Source organism: Macrobrachium rosenbergii, chromosome 21 (genome assembly GCF_040412425.1).
Source record: "Macrobrachium rosenbergii isolate ZJJX-2024 chromosome 21, ASM4041242v1, whole genome shotgun sequence".
Lineage (NCBI taxonomy): Eukaryota > Metazoa > Arthropoda > Malacostraca > Decapoda > Palaemonidae > Macrobrachium > Macrobrachium rosenbergii.
The window spans coordinates 60,473,311-60,486,772 of NC_089761.1; the positions used below are offsets into that span (position 1 = coordinate 60,473,311).

The window sequence follows — 13,462 nt, forward strand, 5'->3', positions numbered from 1 at the left end:
TCATACAGTAATTCAGGTAAAGTACAAGAGTTTAAAGAGAATTTGTATTTAGATGATTGACTCTCAGGTGCAGATACAATTGAAGAAGCCAGTAGAATGTTTAGCAAAGCTCAGAGTATATTGTTAGATGATGGTATGACTTTATCCAAGTGGCACACTAACTAACAATAATTTTCTGATTAATCAGCATGATCAGCTCTTTGAACCAGAGGTTGAGGTTGTAACAGAATTGTTAGGAATGTACTGGAACTCCTCAGAAGATATGTTTTAATGTAAAGGTCTCAACTTAGATAATAATTTTGAGTTAATTTACACTAAACGAAATTTGTCAAGTTTGTTTGCTAGATTATTTGATTCACTTGGCTTAATAAGTCCTTTCACCATGTATACGAAAGTATTGTTTCAAGAGATATGGCCTGTAGGACTTGGTTGGGAGGAAATTTTACCTCACAATGTGCAACTAAAGTTCCTGGAATGGATTAATAGTGTTGAGGTTGTTAAATACTTCGAAGTTAATAGATGTTATTTTCTAGATTTATCTTTGAATTTTGTACAAGGTTCGGAAGTACATGCCTTCGGTGATGCATCAAAGAAAGGTTATGGTAGCTGTGTGTATCTGTGTATACCTAAATCTGATAAGGAATTTCATGTATCATTTGTTATTGCTAGAACTAAAGTGGCTCCTATCAAGTGGGTTACCTTGCCTCCGCTGGAACTACTTGGAGCCTTATTGAGTGCTTGTCTAATTTAGTTTGTGAAATCTGATAGAGTCCAATTTGTTTGCTGGACAGATTCTAAAGTCTCACTGTTTTGGATAAAGGGTAATCCTACTACAGTAACTGGAAAACGTTTGTAGCCAATAGAGTAGTTGAGATTCTAACATTAGCATCTCCTAGTGATTGGTTCCATTGCCCTGGCAAAGATAATCTTGCTGATTTGATGACCTGAGGGGTTACTGGTGATCAGTTAATTTCAAATGACATATGGCTTAAAGGTCCCAAATGGTTATCTACTTAATCCGTAAACTTGTGTGCTAATGCTATTACTGAGGTTGATGCAAAAGATTTTGTTTTTCCCAATGAAGAATATAAGGGAGGAAGAGCGATTATGACTGTTAATGAAGGTGTCAGTTCTATATTTGATTTTAGTAGATGGAGTGATTTTACCAAAGTAATGAACATTACTGCCTTGGTTATGAGATTCATTAATAATTGTAAACCTAATGGTGCTAAACTTTCAGGTTGTCTCACTTATGAGTTGAGTAATGCAAAGGACAAGATTTTTATGTGTGTACAAAGGGAGTATTATGAGAAAGAAATTAGCGTTTTGTCTCGAGGAAAACCTCTCCCTAGGAATTCCTCCTTGAGGAAACTTTACCCTTTTCTTGACTTCAAGGGATTATTGAGAATCAAGGGTAGATTACAATAATCTGACATGAGTTATGACAGCAAGCACCCCGTTATAATTCCTAATTGTCATGTGTCTAAACTTGTAGTGCAGTGTCAGCATAAATTTTTGAAGCATGCAGGTGTTCATACTCTCATGTCAACCATCAGAAACTCTTATTGGATTATTGGATTAAGGCAACTGGCCAGAAGAGTTTGTAAAGAATGTGTTGCTTGCAAAAGATTTGACTGTAGGCCATGTAATCAGCCTTCCCCTCCTTTGCCAGAATTGAGAGTTGACAATGCATTCCCCTTTGCTGTAATTGGTATAGATTATATAGATTATGCAGGCCCTTTGTTTGCCGTTGATCTTCCATTTAAGAAATTGTACATATTATTATTGACTTTTGCTGTTACAAGGGCTCTTCATTTGGAGTTAACAGACTCTCTTTCAGTACCTGATTGTATGTTAACTATATGTAGATTTGCTGCCAGACAAGGTCTTCCGTCTGTGATATGCTCAGATAATGCTGAAACCCTAATTAGTGTTGCAAATAAACTTCAACAGTATTTTAGTGTTTTGAGTCCTGAATGGAAGTTCATTGTTCCCAGATCCTTATGGTGGGGAGGTTGGTGGGAACGTCTTGTGACGTCAGTGAAGTCTGCTCTAAGGAAATCTCTTGGCAATAAATGCTTAACTAAATGTGAACCTGAAACAACTTTGTTTGAAGTAGGAGCTTGCATCAATTCTAGACCTTTGACTAATGTAAATGAAGAACATGATTTAACTGACCCTTTGCCCCCCCCCCACTTTCTGATTGGTCAAGTTGCAGGTTTTCAGCCTCGTGTCTGATGACATGCAAATACCAGTGATAAAGATTTAAGTGAAAGAGAAATTGTTAGGAAAAGGCAACTCAACAAATTTTGGAAAGTGTGGAGTGATGACTATTTAAGGAATTTACCCCTATAGTAAAGAGCTTTAAACCTAATTGCAATCTGAAGAAAGGTTCTGTTGTTTTGATAAGAGGAGACAGTGTTTCTAGAATGAGTTGGCTTTTGGGCATAGTTACTGATTTATTTCCTGGCAGGGATGGTATAGTAAGATGTGTTGATGTATGAACTACTAAGGGTGTGTTGTGCCGGTCTGTTCAAAAGTTACATAATTTAGAGAGTTTCTGTGATGTAAATAATGTTAGTGGAAATGCCCAAACCTTTATAGCGAATCCTACACAGTACAGGATAAGAATAAGGATGCTGTTGTTGAGAACACTGATGAATCTAAGAATCTTGATCAGGTGAAGATTTATGAAATAGAGCCTTGTGAATAAGGTTACGTATGGCTAATTGTGAACTCAATGAACAGTAGTTTATATTTTTTGTATCATGAAATCTGATTGTATTTACTCTATTTTTGATAGGAGCTTTGGTGCTCTTATGGCGGGGAATATGTTAAGAATATAAGTGTAGCCTTTGAGTCTTTCGTTAGTTTGTTTGGTTACCCCTACAATTACATACTCATTTTCTCCTATACATATTTGTTTGCGTATTATTAATATTTCACTTCCTGTGTTTTTGTTGGAAACCTTTAAGACAAGAGATTGAAATAAATTTCTCTACTTGTTTTTTGCCATTTTGAAGTTTATGTAATGTATAAGCAAAGAAGTACTTATTTTCCAACTTAGCATATGTATCCACGATCTTAATGAGAGTAATAAAAAGCTTGATTTAAGATGGCTGCTCTCATCTATGATCCCGATCGTCTTCATTTTAGCCTTGAGATTGCCACACAGGATCTGATATATATTATATATATATATATATATATATATATATATATATATATATATATATATATATATATATATATATATATATATATATATATATATATATATATATATATATATATATATATATATATATATATATATATGGATTTGACAAAGGGAAAATCTATTTCTTGAGAAGGCCCCTGTCACCCGGTGAAATTGGTCGAAAGAATGAATTTCTAGGCATAAAATTTCAGATATACCCAGAGAAAAAATAGAAACAGGAAAGCTACAAGGTTACTTAATTTCAGATCGAAATGCCTTCACCAAGGAAGACGTCGGTATAATCAAGGGGTGAGTGAAGGATCACTAACACGGAGTTTCATCGTGTGATATCTCCCTGTTAAAACTCTAGAGAGCCGGTGAGCCGTTACAGCCTCGCACACAAACGCTCAGCTCGGGCAACACCAGCCCAATTTACCTCATTCCAGGTTAGCACTAACCCCAGACTGGCACGTGCAAGTAGGGGCTAAACAGGTGAGTCTCAGAGGCCACCGGCACACGGGCCTTCTCGAAATAGATTTTTCTTGTCAGAATCCCTTTTCTGAGTCCAGATTCTGTCAGCCGGTGAACAGTGAAAGAGAATCATGCCAAGGCTGGTACAACTACAAGGAAACAAGGTAATCTGAAGAAAAACATAAGTTACGTAAATGGTTTTAATTCAGGTATCTCTACATGTGAAATAGGACTAAACCTAAAGTACAGTAAAAGTTTAACATTACGGTAAAAGTGAGCAAGTCCACAGTGTGGCAGAAAAAACCTAAAAATACTTAAGACTACAAGGGTATAATGACAATGAAAATTGCTTAGATTAAAGGGTATACACAACCTTATAGCTACACACGTAAGAGACAATATATAACATGGGGAATAATTACATATATCGCATATATACATATATATATATGTAATGTGTGAGTTAAAATAAAACCAGTTCAGTACCCTCTACAAGAAAAACACAATCATATTGACAAATCACAGCTTCCACTCAACAGAGACAAAATAATATCAATATGAGGAGCAAGGCAGTGAGGCATGACTCAACCAGGAGTGACAAGCAGAGAAGTAAAATTATGCAGGTGGGGCGTGGGGGTTAGGAGAGGATAAGGAAGATGACTAATTAAGGTGGGGGAGATGACACTCTCCCTACAGCTAATAGAAAACTTCTAGGGCTTTTGAGTGATTTTTAAATATGGTGCTTTAAACACTAGAGGTGATTTCCCCAACCCGTGTATTTAGAGAGTTCTGAGTAGTCCATTATGAAAGTAATTAATGGAAGTAGCAACTGCTCCTCGAATATCATGAACCTTAGGAACTGAATCTGGGTTGGCTTGTTTAATAAAATACAAAATTTGTTGTCTTATTGCATTTATTGATAGAGTACCTTCTCCCTGATAAAAGGTAAAGAGGACCACTTTACTCCCAGAGTCTATACAAGACTTAAGGGTATAAACTGACATAAAGACTGGTCTTGTGGAAGGGGCACCACTTTCCAAGGTATTCACTGTCAGTCTCATTTGGCTAAAAATCTAGGTCAGGGGAAAGGAGGACCTTCCGGACGGGAGGTCACTAAAATCATCACTTCTAGTGAGAGCCGACAGCTCTGAGATCTGCACCTGGAAGCCAAGCTAATCAGAAATAAAGTCTTCCCAACAGATCCTGATAAGAGCATTGAAAGTTGTCAACTCCGATGCTAACTTAAGAACATCATTGAGGAACCACGAATCAATGTGGGCGTGATATCTGGTCTCAGGACGAGCCGCATGCTCTCTGGGAGAGATGAAAATAGGAATCTAAGGTCAATTTTAAAGCCATATAAGAATACCTTCTTCAGGGCTGATTGGCTGTGGTAATAGTGGCCGGGCAAGTCTTCTCAAACAATGATCTAAAGAAGGAAATCAAGCAGATTAGTCAGCCAAGTGATTTGGGCTTTTGTGATGTTTTCAGGAAGAGTGCTCTGACTGCTGAGTCATACTGTCTCAGGAGAGGAATTTCTTTGTCTGATTCTAGAAACAGAGGTTAACAGGGACTGGACAAGCCACCCTTTGGGCTATGAACTTATAAAGTCTTACAAACTAGGGCATTCTGAATTCTGAGGAAGATTACAGTTCCTATTTGTACTGTCTAAGCCATTTAAAGCTTGGGAATCCAAGACTCGCAAACTTAGTTCCTGGGAAAAGAGGGAACCAATTGCTCTGCCAATAGGGGCTACCAGGCTGGCTGACCTTGAATGTCCTGAGTTTGTGTAATACTTTCAGCAGCAAGTTTATTGGAGAAACAGATAAATCTTCCAATTGTTCCAATCTACTGTCATCACGTCCGCAGCATACGCCTGGGGGTCCAGGTTCAGCTACATAACAGGGGAGCGCAGTTGCTCTCGTCGTGCAATAACAGATCCACTTGGAGACCCGGAACCTGGCTACAAATTCAATTGAAGGATTCTCCACCAGGGACCCTCCGCCTCCAACGGAGCAGCCCTGACAGGGAATCTGCCACACGCCCGCACTTCGCTAGGTGGGTGGTTGACAGATGCCAGCTGCGCTTGTTCATTAGGAGAAAATAATAGCAACCATTACCTGGGTTTACTCGACCTGGATTTGGAGTCACTCCTGTTGATGCAATGAACTACCACTGGCATGCCCAATACCAGCCTGATATGAATCAGTTGGGGGCGGATTTTCTTTAGAGTTGTAAAACCGTATTTGTTAGTTTCCCAGGGTGTTTATAGTGGAACGTTGAAACATAGTGACCACGTCTTTTGTGCTTTTGTTTTAATGACATCCTCCCCAGCCGCTAGGGCGCCCTGCAGTGGAACAATTCAGTGCCGGGGATTAAAATTGAAGTTTATAACTGTCTTGGACAGGCCATCGACTGTGACCATACGCAGTCTCGCTTCTTTAAGATTCGAGAATAGAGGAGACTGGTTCTGAGCTTGACATTGGCTCGACTCCGCCACACCTGTTTATGTCTTTAATTTTGCTTTACAGGTCCGTCACTGAGGTAAAATTGAAGAGACCCAAGATTCTTCTTGGGACTGGCGGGCCGTTGATTGGTTTTTCAGAAATTTTCTGTAAGAGATGCTATCTCCTTCTCTTGGAAAGTGGAGGATAACGTGTGAGAGGACAGATCCACTGAGACCCAGCCACTGAACCGGGACTCGAGTCATGGACTTCTCTGTTCGCTGAAACCTAACGACTCCTAGAAGTTGATGACCATGGACGTAGCCTTCCCACATTCTAGAACTGTTGGAGCCCAAATTATCTCAATCGCTCAGGTACGCTAGATATCCTCGACCGGAGTTGTTGAATCCACCTGTCCCGCCAGCTTGGTAAATATCCTGGCGAATGTTTGTATCCCGAATGGCATGACCCTGAAGGAGTAGGCTTGATTCCTAGCCTGAAACGAGGAACGGAGAGAAGTTCCGCTGCAACCGGGACGGATAATAAGCCGCCTGAAAGATCGAGTAGAGGTGGTGACGGCCCACGCTGGAAGTAGAGTCCGCACTCGATACCGTGAAGATGCAATTTGTCGATTTATGCGTAGAGATTTAGACGCCGATAGATCCAGGATCACTCTTTGCTGGTCGAGTCTTTTGGGAACAGTGAATAACCCGCCTTGAAACTTTAGGTGCCTTACTTTCTTTATTGCCATGAGTACTTGCCACGTAATCCTGTAGGATTGATGAGGTGGCTGGTAAAACCTGGTCAGGAGTGAGGAGGGTCCTTGATCCAGCCTGAGTCCTAGACCCTTGGACACACGCTGTGTACCAAGGGCTGAAGGTCCATTGGCCTCGAACCAATATACAGGCGCATCACCTACCTGTGTGTTCCTCAGTGGAGGAGCGGGTTTGTTCTCTACCACGTCCAGGCTTACCTCTGGGGTGGTGGCTTGACTTTCTCCTGGGTGAGTTCTGCCTCTTCCCCTTGCGCCCTATTGTTGCCGTGGAAAGAATCCACGGCCCTCAGGTTGGATTGCATGTCACGAAGCAACATACGAGGGCGCTGGGTATGGAACGGAGCTGCTGAACCAGCACATATTGTTAGGATGGCCTTGAGGTGGAGGGCTGTGCCACTGCCGAGACCGGGACGGCTTGGACTCACCGCCTCGTTGATGATGTCCCATGTCCCTGGAATCGTTGTCTCTCTCTCGCCTGGGGCCGTTAGACTTGTGGTTCACGCTGTAGGCAGAAATGCCCCAGCTTAGAGCGCAGACTCTGGCTGGCCCCTTGTAGCCTTCTAAGAACACCTGCAACCTCTTCTTCTTCCGGGAAGAGGTTAGGCCCCCAGATTTGCTTCCCACAGCTTGTTAGCTCGGTGACGGATGGTGGCATCATGAAAATAAATTCTGGGCATTCGAGCCTGGCCATGATAGAAACAGGTTTGACTGAAATCCCGCCAGCAGGATTTAGCCAAGACCTGGAGAAAGGCTCGCCTGCACAGGAGACGGCAGGCTTCTAGAGGCAGACGGACTTAGTCCTGGTGTCAAACTCCGCTTTAGCAAGGCTTCCGTAGTTTGGGAGCTGCTCAAACTGAGAGGAAGCCACAAAAAGGCATCCAGCTTTCCAATAACAGTGAATGTGGATCATGTTGCCAGTCCAAAATCTGCCAAATTTCTGGGAATACTAGGATGAGTCTGTTTCCTTAACTGTAGTAAGGGATTGCCTCAAAGCATGCCTGGCCGTAGCCAGAGCTACTTTGTTTAAACAGGAGTCGCAAGTTGTCACCCAGGCGTAACATGGTAAAACTGCCCTGAAAGGCGTCGCTTTCAGGTTGTCAGCCCGCTAATTCGCCAGAGTGCGTGAGAGAGCGACTGAGCCTGGAAGCCCTAGGGACGATCACCGTTTCTAGGAACCTTTGTCTGAACGTACCCCAGGCTTCCTCCGCCAGCCCAACGAAGCCTGGGTAGGGCAAGAGACTGCGGGAAAGAACTCCAGTTCTTCCAACCGCCCGCAAGACCTTTCCACCGTTAAGTTGCCGTCATGCTGAATAGCCCGGAGGGCGAAACGCCAAGGGTTCCCGACGTCAAAGGGAGGGAGATCCGCTGTATCAGGGATGACATATTGGGGTTCGCTCCGCCGGGCGCAGCTATCTCGCCAGTACATGTTGTCATGGCTGTCAACTTCTCTGATATCTGTAAACTTAGACTCGACTACCAGAATCGCTGAAAGTGCTGGTTCACAAAGCTCACACAAGGCAGCCAAGGTAGGAGGGCTAGGTTTCTGATGCCCCTTTACTGCCGCTTTTGCCGAGGAACTAGATTTGCTCCCGAGGCTACAGGTGCTGAGACCTTGAAGCCTTCTGACGGGGGAAAGGCAGGCTTTCCGGGAAGACGAGACTTATAGCCCGCTCCATGAAGTCTCTCAACTTCAACTTGGGGATAGCTGATGGAGCCTATCACCCAAGGAGGAAGACTTCCCAAAACCTGGAAAAGGGAAGACACAGAAGAAGCTGGGAGTCAAAGGGGGGCCCATCAGCAACCTCAATACTTACCTCGCCACTTACACCTGGTCCTGTTCCGTATTCATCGGTTCCAGGTCCAAGTCTAGCGCGACGCCTCAAACTTCAGCATAAAGAATGTCCACTTGGGGTGGCTACGCATCCCGGATCTGCTGGATGATGGGGTGGCAAGATCTTCTGGGCACTGCGCCGCCACCCGTGCGCCGTGGGCAGAGCAGGTCCTCAACTTTAGCGCTTGAGGACATAGTTTCCCTGGACGGAACGCTCTCCCAAACCCAGCCACCTGGGCTGGCTGAGGATCTAAGGAAGACCCCAAACCCAGCCACCGCTTGAGGACTTATAGAAGACTTCTGAGGACTCGCCCACCTGTAAGAAACCGGCAATTAGCGGAACGGTAAAGAACAGTTCGAGAACCAAGCATAAACACTATTCGGTTATGAGAACGAATACGGAAGAAAACTGCTCATTTACCGACTCGTCCTGGACACTCGCACACAAAGCGAAGCAAACCTCACAGCCATCGGGGTGCCAGACTACCGGGTCGTCCAGCCGGACCGCACAACCAGCGTGGGTCCGGCACACTACGTGTCCATACGGTTGTTGCAAAGAAGCGTGCACCCCGCTCCTCAGCAACAGTCTGTAAGTGTAAAAGATGAACTTACCAATTTGGCAATCTAGCCGGCAGGCCGGGAATTTCAGCTAAGAACGGAATGCTCCGTGGAGAGGAAATCCCTGCTAAAAACTAGGCCAACAAGCTTTCAAATTACATGTGGTGGAAGTAACATTTTCCAGACCCCGAATACCCGCGAATGAAAGGTAAGGAGACAACAGGAACTTCACCAAGGGGTTGCCAGTAAAACAACGGGCGGAACCCCGGCGCAGAACCGACCAAGCCGGAGCAAATAGGTGGAAAAAGACTGAGGAGAAGCCCACCTGCTAGATAAATTACGCCTATCTAAATATGTATATATAAACAATAAAAATAAACAAGTGATGGTAAAAGGAGCAAACCACTCCGGCATCGGAGGGATCCGCCTCATATTTCCTCCTCGGACTTCCTCGCCAGTGAAACAAGGTGGGTAAGATGCTCAGATGATATACAACATGCTCGAGCAAGTATAAACAACCCAAATCAAGAAACCCGACGGGAGGAAAGAAAAGTGTGGGAGAGAGGAACAATCCCTGCTCGAAGCCGAAAGTGAGTAAATCTAACCACCAACACACACAGCGATGCTTGGGACTGTATGGAGGGAGCTTAACTCTACCAGGTGGGGTCCTCAACTCGGAGAGAACGCCATCTAGCCGCCACCTGCACGAGCAGAGCAAAGCTGGGGAGGGGGAAGGGGAGGTGGTGGGGCAGGGAAGAGTGGTAGGCTACGCAGAATGAAAACAGGAGACAAGTGGGAAATGATCTACCAGCCAACTGCAATAATAACACACACCGGCCCAAGCATAATGAAAACTTAGAGGTGGCCTTCATTAATAGGGAGGGAGGACCGGGAGCCTCAATGCCCGACTTTAATTATTAGCGGGCCTAATAAATACCAACTGCTGGCCTAGTTAACGGAAGCATCATGGAAGGGGAGAGGAAGGCAAACAGGGAGAGAAATTTTGAAGCCCAGAGCCAACTGGACCGAGAAGAGGGGACAGAAGGCGACTCAGCCCAGAGGAGACACACCTAAAGAAACTCATCTCCAAAGGAAGGAAGAGAAACTATAACTCACTCTGCCACCCCAAAAACGACCTCGGAGGAAACAGCAACAAAACCCTCAACCCGATGGATCCTCTACTAGGCAAGAGGAAGGAAGCAAAACTAGCCTGAAACAGGCAAGGGAAGACCCACTCTACAAACCATCACACACAAAACATAGAATAAATAAAATGTTTCATATTAGGTAAGCGGTAGCTTCCACTGGGAAGCGGTTAGATCTGAGGCTGCCGCTACCTCGAGGAGGCAAACAATGAATAAAAACAAAATAGAGCACCATCGCCAAGAAAACAAAATATAAATAGCCTAATGGCATTCAAGTAATAAACAAGGAACTCAGCCTGGGACCTGACGGGCATCAATTTAACATAGCCTGAAGGCTCCAACAATTATGGTAAAATCTGAAAAGTAGGCCACAGCAGGAAACCCACAGAGGAGAACCAGGGGCAGCAAATATAATACGAAGCAGATAACCCACAGAAAAGGACTGATGTGAAAACGAGACAATTACAGCCAAATTATCGAACAAAACCCCACAATAAGATGGTACTTAACTTGGAGATGGTAAAGCTGCTCGATGACATGATTAATGGTGAAATAATCCAGAAAGGGCACAAGCACACAAAAAGAGAGTGGTAGCAGACACGTGTTAAAATGGAATGAGGTAGGTGGCGTTGGTAACGCTGAAATACGGGCGCTAGTAAGCGGGGCTGTAACGGCTCACCGCCTCTTCTGGGGTTTTAACAGGGAGAGATATCTTTCGAGTAAGACCTGCAGTGATCCACCACCTCTTCACATACTGATACGCCCCCCGCAGCTGACACTGACCTGGGGGTAGTAAACCCAGCTTCTCTCTGAAAGTTTCTTTTTTCTCTGGTATATCTAGTATTTTATACCTAGAAATTAAAAAGCAATGGAATTTCACAGGCTGACACGGGGTTGACTTCAGAAATAGATTTTTCCTTTGTCAAAATCCCTTATATATATATATATATATATATATATATATATATATATATTATATATATATATATATATATATATATATATATATATATATATATATATATATACATATACACACACATATATATACAGTCACCACAAAACCTCTCTGAACACCCTTTGAAATGAATAAAATTATAATACAAAAACGGTAGTCATAGCAAAAGTTTTTTGTTTTTATTAACTTATTCAATATTTTACATTTTCTCTGTTGCTTTGGACACTATAGTGTACAAAAGTCCGTCTCTTTGGCTATCCAGAGAGTGAACACAATCAGTGACCATGAAACACTGGTTGGTTGAAAAGTAACAAATGGGCATCCAAATAGATGTTGCACAGTAAGGGCATATAAACAGGGAGAGGAGTGGGTATTTTTCTTGAGCAGAGACAAAGTCTCCCATATTCTAATATCATTAAGAAAGTGATTGTGGGGAGTTTTGTTGAGGTTGCAGATTCATGAATTAGTACTCCCACAGATGATCATATCTATAAACCGTGAAACACTGAAGCTGGAATGTTTTGTATCAGATCTGTGACAATATGTTGGTTAAGATATAATAACTACAGGTTACAACTCATGAATACTGGGAATTCTAAATACTTTCTTCTCAGATTTACTTCGCATATTTTCTTAACTGCACATTTTAATAAACTATATCACAATAAAACTTCTTTATATCTACTTTCTTAACTGTATATTAGGAACTTTACCTATGCTCAAGAAAAATAGCTGCTTCCACTTCTTCATGTTCTGTTATGTCCTCACGGTAACATCTGTTGGATTTTCTCCATTGGTTACTTGTTCAACTGCTTCGGTACTATAGTCACCGGAATCGCTTCACTCTGATGCACAATGGAACTAACCTTGTGCACAATGGTGCACTAAAAATAATGGAGAAATGTCAAAATACTGATATAAAGGTAAGAACAAAAATCTTGGCTATTTTCCAGTTTTTAAGACATTGCTCTGATTTTTGTCTATTTAAAGGGGTGTTCGAGTTTTAGTATATATATATATATATATATATATATATATATATATATATATATATATATATATATATATATATATATATATTATATATATATATATATACACAAAATACACTGAATTACGTATATATATATATATATATATATATATATATATATATACAGTCATGTTCTCTAAATTACACGAGGTTAGGTTCTGAGCCCTCTTGCAGTAAGGTGAATTTTCATGTTAGTTTGCATGTATTCTAAAATGGTAATAAATGTTTATTTCAAAGTTTAAGTACTAAATATGCTTTACAAAGTATTGTCAACTTTAAATGAACTAAAAATTATGTAATTTATTCAAAATTTAGCTATTACCTTAAAAAAGGAACACAGTGAATGGTTGATATAAAAATTGAGTAATGCAGTTTCATAATAGCGCCACTACGGCAGGTGGGTATGTATACCATCAGCACCCACCATGGATGCTGCTGGTCACTAGAGAAAAGCTGCTTTACGCTACCAGGCAAAACTGTCGTGTCAGGCCAATTTAGCACAATTCCATAAAATATCAAACATGTACATAATGTTTGTATAGTAGTACAGCACAGGTAAAATTCAATCAATTTAAAATTATATACTGTACAGGTAATGACGAATGAGAGAGGAGAGAGAGAGAGAGAGAGAGAGAGAGAGAGAGAGATACTGTAATAGCAACTGTACTGCTTTGTATCGTATTTATGCAAATAAATAAATACAAATTGTCCATTCTGATTTTACACCTAAAAACACGAAAAGTTAAAATTTAAATACACTTTCTACAGAGGCATCTTGAGCAAAAATGCAACAGGGTATCACATCTTGTAAAAGTACATCATCTGAACGTGCTGTAATTACACATACAGATTAAACCAGCACTTTTCTTCAGAGAATGAGTAATTTTCAAAGAATGACACTTATACAACTCTGAAGGGATCTCTGATATTACATTAACCAATTCATTTTATCAAATGAACATGACTGAACAACTCATTCAAGGTCATGTAGTGTCCCGTGACAAAGACTGGCAATGGACATAATACTTGTATATATTTATGTACAAAC

The 13,462-nt window shown here is 41.8% G+C and overlaps 1 protein-coding gene across 2 annotated transcripts in view; it reads left to right on the forward strand.

The window, feature by feature from the left end:
* Window positions 1-13,462, forward strand: part of LOC136850238 (sec1 family domain-containing protein 2-like) — a 228,561-nt gene that overhangs the window by 108,062 nt on the left and 107,037 nt on the right. The window lies entirely within an intron of this gene.